The 10,351-nt window shown below is 36.0% G+C and overlaps 3 pseudogenes across 3 annotated transcripts; 1 reads left to right on the forward strand and 2 right to left on the reverse strand.

Moving 5' to 3' along the window:
* Positions 1-3,892: 3,892 nt before the first annotated feature.
* AT4G06492 lies at positions 3,893-4,747 on the forward strand (annotated as a pseudogene; the record flags this gene model as incomplete). Its single annotated transcript has 1 exon — positions 3,893-4,747.
* Positions 4,748-5,702: 955 nt separating this feature from the next.
* Positions 5,703-7,922, reverse strand: AT4G06493 (annotated as a pseudogene; the record flags this gene model as incomplete). Its single annotated transcript has 1 exon — positions 5,703-7,922.
* A 1,917-nt stretch (positions 7,923-9,839) lies between these two features.
* AT4G06494 lies at positions 9,840-10,274 on the reverse strand (annotated as a pseudogene; the record flags this gene model as incomplete). The annotated part of the gene is made up of 1 exon: positions 9,840-10,274.
* Positions 10,275-10,351: the final 77 nt, after the last annotated feature.

The raw sequence follows: 10,351 nt of genomic DNA on the forward strand, positions 1-10,351 counted from the left end.
TATACATAATTCTACTCTCTTAAACGTATCCGTTTTGGTCTTCGAATTCATTGCTCAAACGTTCGAATTTGAATTGACCCCGAGCTTCGTGGGCTTTGCCTTTCAGCCCAAAAGGCCGTTCGACCAACTATCTTTTACCTCGACTTCACACTCACCTCGCGATGTGACCACCTCGCCTACGTTTTTTATCTTGACTAAGGACTCCTATGGGCCTTATCTCTTATGGGCCTTCCATGTGGCAATCTTTGGTTGGTCCCGGACTTCCGGTGCGGGATCCAACACCAACAGTCTCCATTAAGGAAGCCTCTGTTATGTCTCCGATAGCTTGATCTCTCCATGCCAAAAATCTATCTCTCCACCCCAGAGAGGGGATCCACGCTAAGAGGGGATCTCCATGATATTCACCGGAAAAGTCGCCGGAGATGATGGTTTACTTGGCACTGAACCTTCCAATTTACCCAAATCTTCAGAATCCTCGGACCTTTTTCTGCCAATTGCAAAGCTAACTGCACAACAAACTATAAAAATGAATAAACCAAAAGGAATTAAAATATTCATTTTGTTTGATTTGTTTCAAAAGAAAATGGAAACTTATGGTTTGACAGAACCGAAGCAGAAGTCGAAAAGATTCTGAAACACTGCAAAAGTAGAAAAATCTACTGACTTAAAACTCGTTTCGAGACCCCAACTTACATCCATCCTCGCAAATTCCCCGCATTATTGCGAGGGAATTGTTGTTCGTAATTTTGCGATGAATTAGCGACACGTATCTCTCGCCTCGCAAAATTCTTGCAAATTTGTAGCAAATTGTGAGGGACATTTTCCATCGCAAATATCAAAAGTTAACAATAAGAACATTTATTCTGATTCATTTTATGAATCATTACAATCATTTTCTGACTCAACGCCATTATCAGATTCGCCGAATTCGTGTGATTCTTCTTCTTCTTCTGAACCGTTAGTGATGTCTTCTCATTCTCTGTTTTGTAGATCACTCTGGATAACAGGAAATGTTACTTTGTAGATCTAAGTTCGTCGCAAATCACCTGTTTTCTTGTAGTAAAACTAAGACATTCAGACCTACAAAGTCTAAAAACCAAGGGGATACTGCATCCAAAAAGACACAAAGAAGATAACGTCGGAAGGAAGAACTCAAAGCAACCAAAGCAACCAAAGAAATCGCTCGAGAATCAAATGGCAACCAAGCATCTCAAAACAGCAAAGATTAAGAAAACTCAACATCCTAAACTTGGTTAACAGCTGAGTAATTGTCAAGTAACCGCTGATTTAAACTCAAGTTACTGCAGATTCATAATAAAATTTAACAATAGAATTCACGGGTATGCAAAAATTAAATGAAAAACAAAAGTCCAAAGAAAAGTTGGTCATAGATAAAAAAAAAAAACATTACATGGAAGTTCATCAAGAAGACGATAAAATTCAATTTCTGAAACCGACATCTTTTGGGCAAAATTCAACAAACATATCGACCAAATTATTCCACACTATTATTCATCCACTCAGGCTTATCGCCACCACGCGATAGTCGATAAATTAATAACTTCTATAAATTAATAAATGTTTTGGTACTGAGATGGTCCAATAGATTTTTTAACATAATTCGATAAAATAGTAAAACACACAATTTTTTAGAAATCTTATGTAAATATATGGTCTCATCCAATACTATAAAAACAAAAATTAAGCTTTCACGATTGATCGTTTTCTAAAACCCAAACATAAATATGAAAAATGAAAGTCAAAATTGTTTTTAACTACAACTAAATAGTAAGAAATTCATTGTTATCAAACTTAACATTGTCAACATGCAAAAACGCATAACGTATCATATAATATTAAACTTTGTAAAGTGATAAGGCTTTATGGACTAATATTCATACCTCTTGTGATTAATCTTGAACACGTAGATAAGGCTTTTGATATAGTTCTCCATAACATATATTTGATTTTTGGGATTATGGAGAGTTTCCATATTCTGTGTCTAGAAAAACAAGTTTTTATCTAAATTTTATTCCGCAGACACTGTGTTCTTGACCTTTTGTAATCCGGTTTTTTTTTTATCTATTCAGTATTCAGTATTTAGTATTCAGTATTTCTTCTTGATTTCGTTTACTGTTGTTCATCCTGTTATCATCCTGCTATTACTCTATTGTTATCATGTTTTCATTCCATTCAACGTTTATGTTTTCTACAATGATGTCTGAGTATTGAATAGGTTTCTGAGGATGGATTATAGTTTAGAGTTCTCATGATGCGAAGTGGTTGAGTTTGATTGATAGATCCCTTCTGGATTAGTTGTTCTTAATGCCTATTGCTTTCTGATCAACTGGAATTTGAGCCCACACATTTCCGCATCCAAAAGGTGTTCAATGAAATGTCTGAACCACTAATTCCAGAGATTCATAGCACTTTACCAAGGTATTGGTTGCAGGGAGCGTTTTGGCTTTAACTTATTGATTCGTAATGCTTGTTAGGTTAGCCCTCGTCAATGGTGATTGAGTCTGGGACTAGGTTAACTTGAGGGTCTCTGTTGCGGTGGTACTTAGATTTGGTTAAAGAACTTGTTGTCTAGGGATAATTTATTGAGCATGTCAATCACTTGTAAACTGAGAAAACGAAACTACTCAATTACCATCCTTGGGAATTCTTTATCTGATTGAATTTATTGTTTACTCTACTGTTGTTACTGTATCTTGTCATCTGTTGCTTAGTTTCTGCAATTCTTTCTTGTTACTCGACCTGATACTCGACCACCCAGTTGTCTGGCAACAAACTGTGCAGTCGAGTATATTTGTTTCATTTACTGTCTGTTACTTGACCAGTCACTCGACCTCACCCAGTGCTCTGCAACGAGCTGTGTTGGTCGAGTGTTTTACTATTTCTGCTTGATTTTCTGTTTTTTGCATGTTCACTCAGGACTGCTAGAACACACCAAAACCTGTTATTGTTTGGCTTGACTTAGTGACTTCTGATCACATCTTGATTGTTAGCATCACACCCATTTGGATTGACAACCTAAAAATACTACAACGATATGATTGGTGTTTTAGGATAATTGACTAAAAACCTATTATCAACAAAAGGTAAAAGACTTTAGGTGAAGTAAGCTAAAGAAGCAGAAAAAGTCTAGTAAAGGTTTTGGGATTTGCAAAGAAAAGAAAGAGATCTTGTTAGTTTTTGAAGAAGGGCAAAAGCCCTCGGTTTTAAAATTTTAAAAACAGGAACCTTAGTTGTTAAAGAAATCCAAATCCGCTAGATGTATCAAAGTATTGAGAAAGCTTCTCCTAGAGTTAAGAGAAAAGAAAAGAATGATTAGAAAAAGGGCTTAAAAGATTCATGAATGCAAAGGGTAGAGTTAGGTTCTTATATTGGGATTGGAGATGGGATTACCATTAGAGCTTCATTTGGTATACTCTGGGTAGATGGAATCTTATCTCTGTATGCATAGCTTGGGACTTACCTTTAGCATTCTACTAAAGCTTAATCATTTTTTGAGAGATCCCCTGTTACTGAAGCCTATTCTGTAAGGGACCATCTTTGTCTCTTGACCTTTTACCTTAGCCAAATGAGTTCATTGATGATGATTTGCTTGATTCACGTTCCAGAACTAATGAATGTTAAAAGGATTGGTAGATTTGAAAACATGTGTAGGTTGAGCATAAGAGTCGGATTGATTGATAACAAGGCATGGCTAACGTTTTTGAGTAGAATTCGATCATATCGCAGCTTAGAACTATCAACTTGGACATTGATTTCATCTGATTTATCTGGTGCTTTGGCTCTGAGTCCCCGCTTTCAAACCTCACCTCCAGCTTGTTCTTAATTGTTTGCTTGAGGGCAAGCAAAGACTAAGTTTGGGGGAGTTGATAAGTGTGTATTTTGCTTGTTTTGAGCATCCATTTGTCATCACTTTAGCATCATATCATCATTGTTTTATATCATTTCTCATCATTTGTCATCACTTTGCATGTTTAGGATAGTTTTGCATGCATAATGCATATTTCTGTTGTTTTCCGGTGATTTGGAGCTGTTAGCGAGCTAATTGGAAGAAGCGGACCTGATCATGTCAAACCACTCAACCCCCTGGTCGAGTAGAAGCTTCAGGACCTCAACAGAGCACTAGACCCCCTGGTCGAGTAGATGACTTCACCAATTAAAGTCACCACTCGACCCCATGGTCGAGTAACACCCTGAGTGTCACTCGATCACATCACTCGACCACCAGGTCGAGTATCATCACCTCCACCACCTGACCATCACTCGATCATACCACTCGACCAATCACTCGACCAACATGGCCGAGTCCCACAATCATCGTTCACTCGACCAATCACTCAACCAACAGGTCGAGTATCACCATCATCATTCACACGACCAATCACTCTACCAACATGGCCGAGTCCCACAATCATCGTTCAGTCGACCAATCACTCTACCAACAGGTCGAGTATCACCATCATCCTTCACTCGACCAATCACTCTACCAACATGGACGAGTCCCACCATCATCATTCACTCGACCAATCACTCAACCATCCTGGCCGAGTCCCACCATCATCATTCACTCCACTAATAAATTGACCACCTAGGTCGAGTAACATTCTTAATCCGTCCCAATACTGTGTCGTTTTGAGTATTAGGGTTTCAGAATATTTGCCTATAAGTAGCATGTACTTTACATTTTTGAGAACAAGTTTTTTCTAAGTTTTATTCCGCAGACACAGTGTTCTTGACCTTTTGTAATCCGGATTTCTCTAATCTATTCAGTATTCAGCATTTGCTTTTTATTTCGTTTACTGTTGTTCATCCTATTATCATCTTGCTATGACTATGTTGTTATCATGTTTTCATTCTATTCAACGTTTAGGTTCTCTACAATGATGTCTGAGTAGAGAATAGGTTTCTGAGGATGTGTTAGAGTAGTGTAGAATTCTCAGTATGCTAGGTGGTTGAGTTTGATTGATAGATCCCTTCTGGATTAGTTGTTTTTAATGCCTATTGCTTTCTGATCAACTGGAGTTTGAGCCCAGACATTTCCGCGCCCAAAAGGTGTTCGATGAAATGTCTGAACCACTAATTCCAGAGATTCGTGGCCATATACCAAGGTATTGGTTGCAGGGAGCGTTTTGGCTTTAACTTGTTGATTCGTAATGCTTGTTAGGTTAACTCTCGTCAATGGTGATTGAGTCTGGGACTAGGTTAACTTGAGGGTCTCTGTTGCGGTGACCCTTAGATTTGGTTAATGAACTTGTTGTCTAGGGATAATTATTGAGCATGTCAATCACCTGTAAATTGAGGAAACAAAACTACTCAATTACCCATCCTCGGGAATTCTTTATCTGATTGAATTTATTGTTTACTCTACTATTGTTACTGCATCTTGTCATCTGTTGCTTAGTTTCTGCAATTCTTTCTTGTTACTCGACATGATACTCGACCACCCAGTTGTCTGGCAACAAACTGTGCAGTCGAGTATCCCTGTTTCGTTTACTGCCTGTTACTCGACCAAGTCACTCGACCACACCCAATGTTCTGCAATGAGCTGTGTTGGTCGAGTGTTTTATTATTTCTGTTTTCTGCATGTTCACTTAGGACAGCTAGAACACACCAAAACCTGTTATTGCTTGGCTTGACTTAGTGACTTCTGATCACATCTTGATTGTTAGCATCACACCCATTTGGATTGACAACCTAAAATACTACAACGACATGATTGGTGTTTTAGGATAATTGATTAAAAACCTATTATCAAAAGTTCGTGACCTCTTTAACTATATCACGTCCGACTATGTCCCAACATTATTTGTAGAATCTAGCAGTTAGTCTATCTGGCCCTGGAGCATTGCCATCACCTATTAAACTCACTGCATTGTAGATCTCAGTGTCACTGAATTCCTTAGTAAGCTCATGATTTATCTCTTTGGTCACCGTTGGCTTGAAACCAACAAAATCAATCGTTGAAACAGGGCGTTTGTTACTCTCATACACTGTTGTGAAGAAGTGTTGTGCGTGTCGCCCAATTGCTTTATCACCCTTATAAATCATCCCTGCATCATCTTTTATGGTTGTTAATCTTTTCACCGCAAATCTCGTTTTGGTACAAGCGTAAAAAAAAAGCCGTGTTTCGGTCACCTTCTTTCATCCACTTGCTTCAACTCTTTTGTTACCAATAGTTCTCCTCATCGTTGTATGCTCTGGTCAGGGACCTGTGAATACTGGGAATGAGTTGCCTCTCCGAGCGTACCATGCTGGATATGGCTTTGTTCAAAGCTGCTTGTAACTGCTTTATCCTAGAGCGAGAGTTCATATTAGATTTGTGTTTCAGATATGCCATTTCTTGTCTGCAAGTCCGCACTTGGTCCATGATTTGTTCCCTCTGGCCTACGATCTCCTTGTTCCATCCGTTTTTGACATGGTTCTTGAAGTTTGGTATGTCAAGTAATCTCTTATCGAATCTGAAAGGTCTTTGTTTTGGGGTTTCTGTTTTTTCTAATGTCAGAAGTAAGGGTTTATGGTCTAAACCTGTGTAACCGAGAAACTCCAGTTCAGGAAATGGAAAGTTAGCCGCTCCTTCATAGTATGACGATGTCGTTCTCCAACCCAACTAAACCTATCACCGGTTGATTGTATATCTTCAAGGTCACAAGTAGCAACCATACTCCAAAAATCAATGAAAGTCTGATCATCATGGGGTGGTCCTCTCTCTTTTCAGAGTTTGATAATATCTCATTGAAATCTCCAATCAAAATCCAAGAATCATTGCGTGTAAGTGACAGATTTTCACAGTGTTTCCAGAGATGGTGTCTTTCACTTTGACATGGATGGCCATACACACCAGACAAGTAGAAATTGATATTATTGATAGAGATAAGTACATCGATAACGCGTTCATCCTAGAACACATTGGATAAACGCACATTATCCTTCCACAACAAGGCCAAACCACCACTATGACCTTTAGGGGGTTGAGTTATTACATTGGGAAATCCTAATACATAAGCTAAATTACAAACAACATCACACTTGTTTAGAGTTTCAATGAGGAATAAAATGTCAAACTTACATAATTTACATAGACTAGTAAGACGCGATTGAGTCAGCGGCGCACCGAGGCCCTGACAGTTCCAGGAGCCGATCCTCATGGGGGCTCTGGGGGTACCGGGCCCCCAGCGCCTCCGTCCATTGAGATTGGAGATGTACCAGATGTAGCAAATCCAAATTTCCTGTCTTTCTTGCGAATGTGTCCTAGAACCGCTGATTCCTCTACTGCTTCTCCCTGATTGAAAAGAGCTTCAAAACTGACTCTCTTTCTTTTCACAAAAGCGTATTCATTCATCGCATTGTCCGAAACTGCTTCCAACAAACCTGGTCTCTTTGTTCCATCAATGATTCACGCAAGTGCTTAGCATGGAGATACTTGAGTCTTTCAGCAGTTAACTCTGTGTCTTCAAAGACACACGCCAAATTTGATGGCTTAGATTATGAAGGTTCATGTTTCACCCCTATGGCAGGATGTGCCTGAAGTCCTGGAATCAGAATGGCTGGGTCAATGCTAGGCAGTAATCGTCACTAGACATGTACTGCTCTTCATGTTCATAATCGGGGTTGTCATCTCCATTCCCTGCATCACCATCCGCAGGAATGTCTTCTTCGAAGGACAAAGCACACTCTTTCACATCATGCTTGAGAAAGCCACATTTGGTACAGAAGTTTCTGAGTCTCTCGAATCTGAATTTGATGATGGTGTTTTCGTTTGCCTGAAACTGAAAGTTCCGCTAAAAACAAAGCGGATCATCAAAGTTCCAAGCCAATTGAACCCTCACAAAACCCAATTGGTTCGCATTCTCATCAAAGTCAACATCCATTACATATCCTAATCCGGTTCCCACTGGCCTAGCCATTGCATTAGTTAAGTAGAGAATCGGGATACCTTGGATTTGCACCCAGAAGGGAATTATCTTCATCGGAAATCCTTGTAATTGCTTTAAAAACCCGTTTTAAAACCTTCGTAAATCATTTTAAAACCTTTTACAATGATTTTAAAAGATTTAAAAGAGTTTTTAAAGAGTTTTAAAAGCAATTACAAGAATTTTAAAAACTCTTGTAAATCTTTTAAAAACACTTGTAAATCCTTTAAAACCCTTGTAAACCATTTAAAAATCTTTTAAAAACCCTTGTAAACCCTTTAATAAGTTTTGAACCATTTTAAAACTCTAGTGAACCCTTTACAAAAGGTTTTAAAAAGATTTACAAGATTTTTCAAGGGTTTTAAAACTCTTGTAAATGTTTTTAAAATCTCTTAGAAATCTTTGTAAATCCATTAAAACCTTTGTTAACCATTTAAATATATTTTAAAAACCCTTGTAAACCCTTTAATAAATTTTGAACCATTTAAAAACTATTGTGAACCTTTACAAAAGATTTTAAAAAGATGTACAAAACTTTTTAAAGCGTTTTAAAACCCTTGTAAATTCTTTAAATTTTTTTTCAGAGTCCTTGTTAATCTTTTAAAAACCCTTGTAAATCTTTTAAAATTCCTTGAACATTTTTTAAAACCCTTTTACACATTTGAAAAATCTTTTAAAATTCCTTGTAAATCTTTTAAAACCCATTAAAAATCTTTTAAAATCTCCTGTAAATCTTTTAAAACTCTTTTACACCTTTTAAAAATCTCTTAAAATCCCTTGTAAATCTATTTCCTGCTAAAGAAAAATTATGCGGGAAAAATGTTTTGGCGGGAAAAAAAAAGTTTCGAATTTTTTTGGCGGGAAACTTTTGGCGGAAAATTTATTTTCAAAATATCTTAGGCCCAAAAAAATCAATATTTTATTTAGTTTACCTAAAATATTTTCCAAATAGGAGTAAAATGATCATTAAAATGTAATATATTTAAATTTGTGATGTAAATTTGTAAGTGCGTTTATTTTTTATAATGGAAACGTATTTGGCACTTAACAAAATGTAATATATTTTTTACGTGTTTTTATTAAGAGAAAGTTGTGATTTCGATTTCGAAGTTGTATACTTTAAAATTGTATGGTGGATAGCAATAGTAAATATTGAAATTATGTAATAATTCGTATTATAGTTTCGTATAGGATTGAACCCATATTACACGGTGGGACAATTTTTTAGTTATTGTATTTTGGATAATAGTTTTAAATTTTTTTGGTTTCTAAATTCTCAACTATTTTATTATGTGTCTAAAATTAATTTATCATTTTGTTTGGATTCGTACTACAACACGGGACAATGTTTTCTATAGTTATAACTTAAAATATGTTTATTTTTATAATTTTCTAATCCGATAATATAATTATTTTTAGATTTATTTTATATTGTAAATTAATATAGGATATATGGTTGATGAGTGTTTTTTGTTTATTTGATGTACACACAAATTTAATATTTTTATTTGGAAAATTCAAATTTAGATTACTTGTTTTGAAAGTAAGGTGTTAATAGTCTATAATTTTGTAAATTAATTAATTCTAGACTATGATTACAAATCTATAATATATAAGTTAATAGTTTTAGTGCTGGTTTTAATAGTTACCCGCCATGCTTAGGAGTGTCAAAATGGATCAAAATTCGTGGGTCGACTCAACTCAACTCAACGCATAAACCCTAATGAGTTAAATTTTTATGACTTAAATGAGTTGATGGGTCAAATGAGTTATTGGGTCAATTGGTTTGATGAATAAAATGAGTTGGGTTGTAATGGTTAATGGTTTCAATGGTTACCCAACTAACGCATCAAGTTTTGTAAAATTGAATTAAACCAACTAAAATCTCTAAACCAATGCCAATGTAAGTTTAACCATCACATCTAAACCAATTTAATAAAATCAATATTTTCCTAAATTTCTTAAATATACAAGCGATGAAATTGAAAAGAAGTAAACTCGTAATTTTTCCACCAAAAAAAAGTAAACCAGTGATTTTCTCACCAAAAAACGTAAACCCGTAATTTTCCCTCCAAAAACGTAAACCTGTAATTTTCCCGCCAAAAAAAGTAAACCCGTGATTTTACCGCCAAAAACGTAAATCCGTAATTTTTCCCGCCAAAAAATGTAAACCTGTAATTTTCCCGCCAAAAACGTAAACACATGATTTTCATGCCAAAAACGTAAACCCGTAATTATGCCGCCAAAAACGTAAACCCGTAAAAAGTAGAATCCGTAAATATCCTAAGTTTGATGATAATAAATTAATAACTAAAAATTATTATTATTATTTCTTATTGTTTTATAATAATAATTAATTAAATTATTACTTAAATGGGTTAACCAATTTAACAACTCAACCGATCAAATGAAATGAGTTATGG

Source organism: Arabidopsis thaliana, chromosome 4, assembly GCF_000001735.4.
Source record: "Arabidopsis thaliana chromosome 4, partial sequence".
Lineage (NCBI taxonomy): Eukaryota > Viridiplantae > Streptophyta > Magnoliopsida > Brassicales > Brassicaceae > Arabidopsis > Arabidopsis thaliana.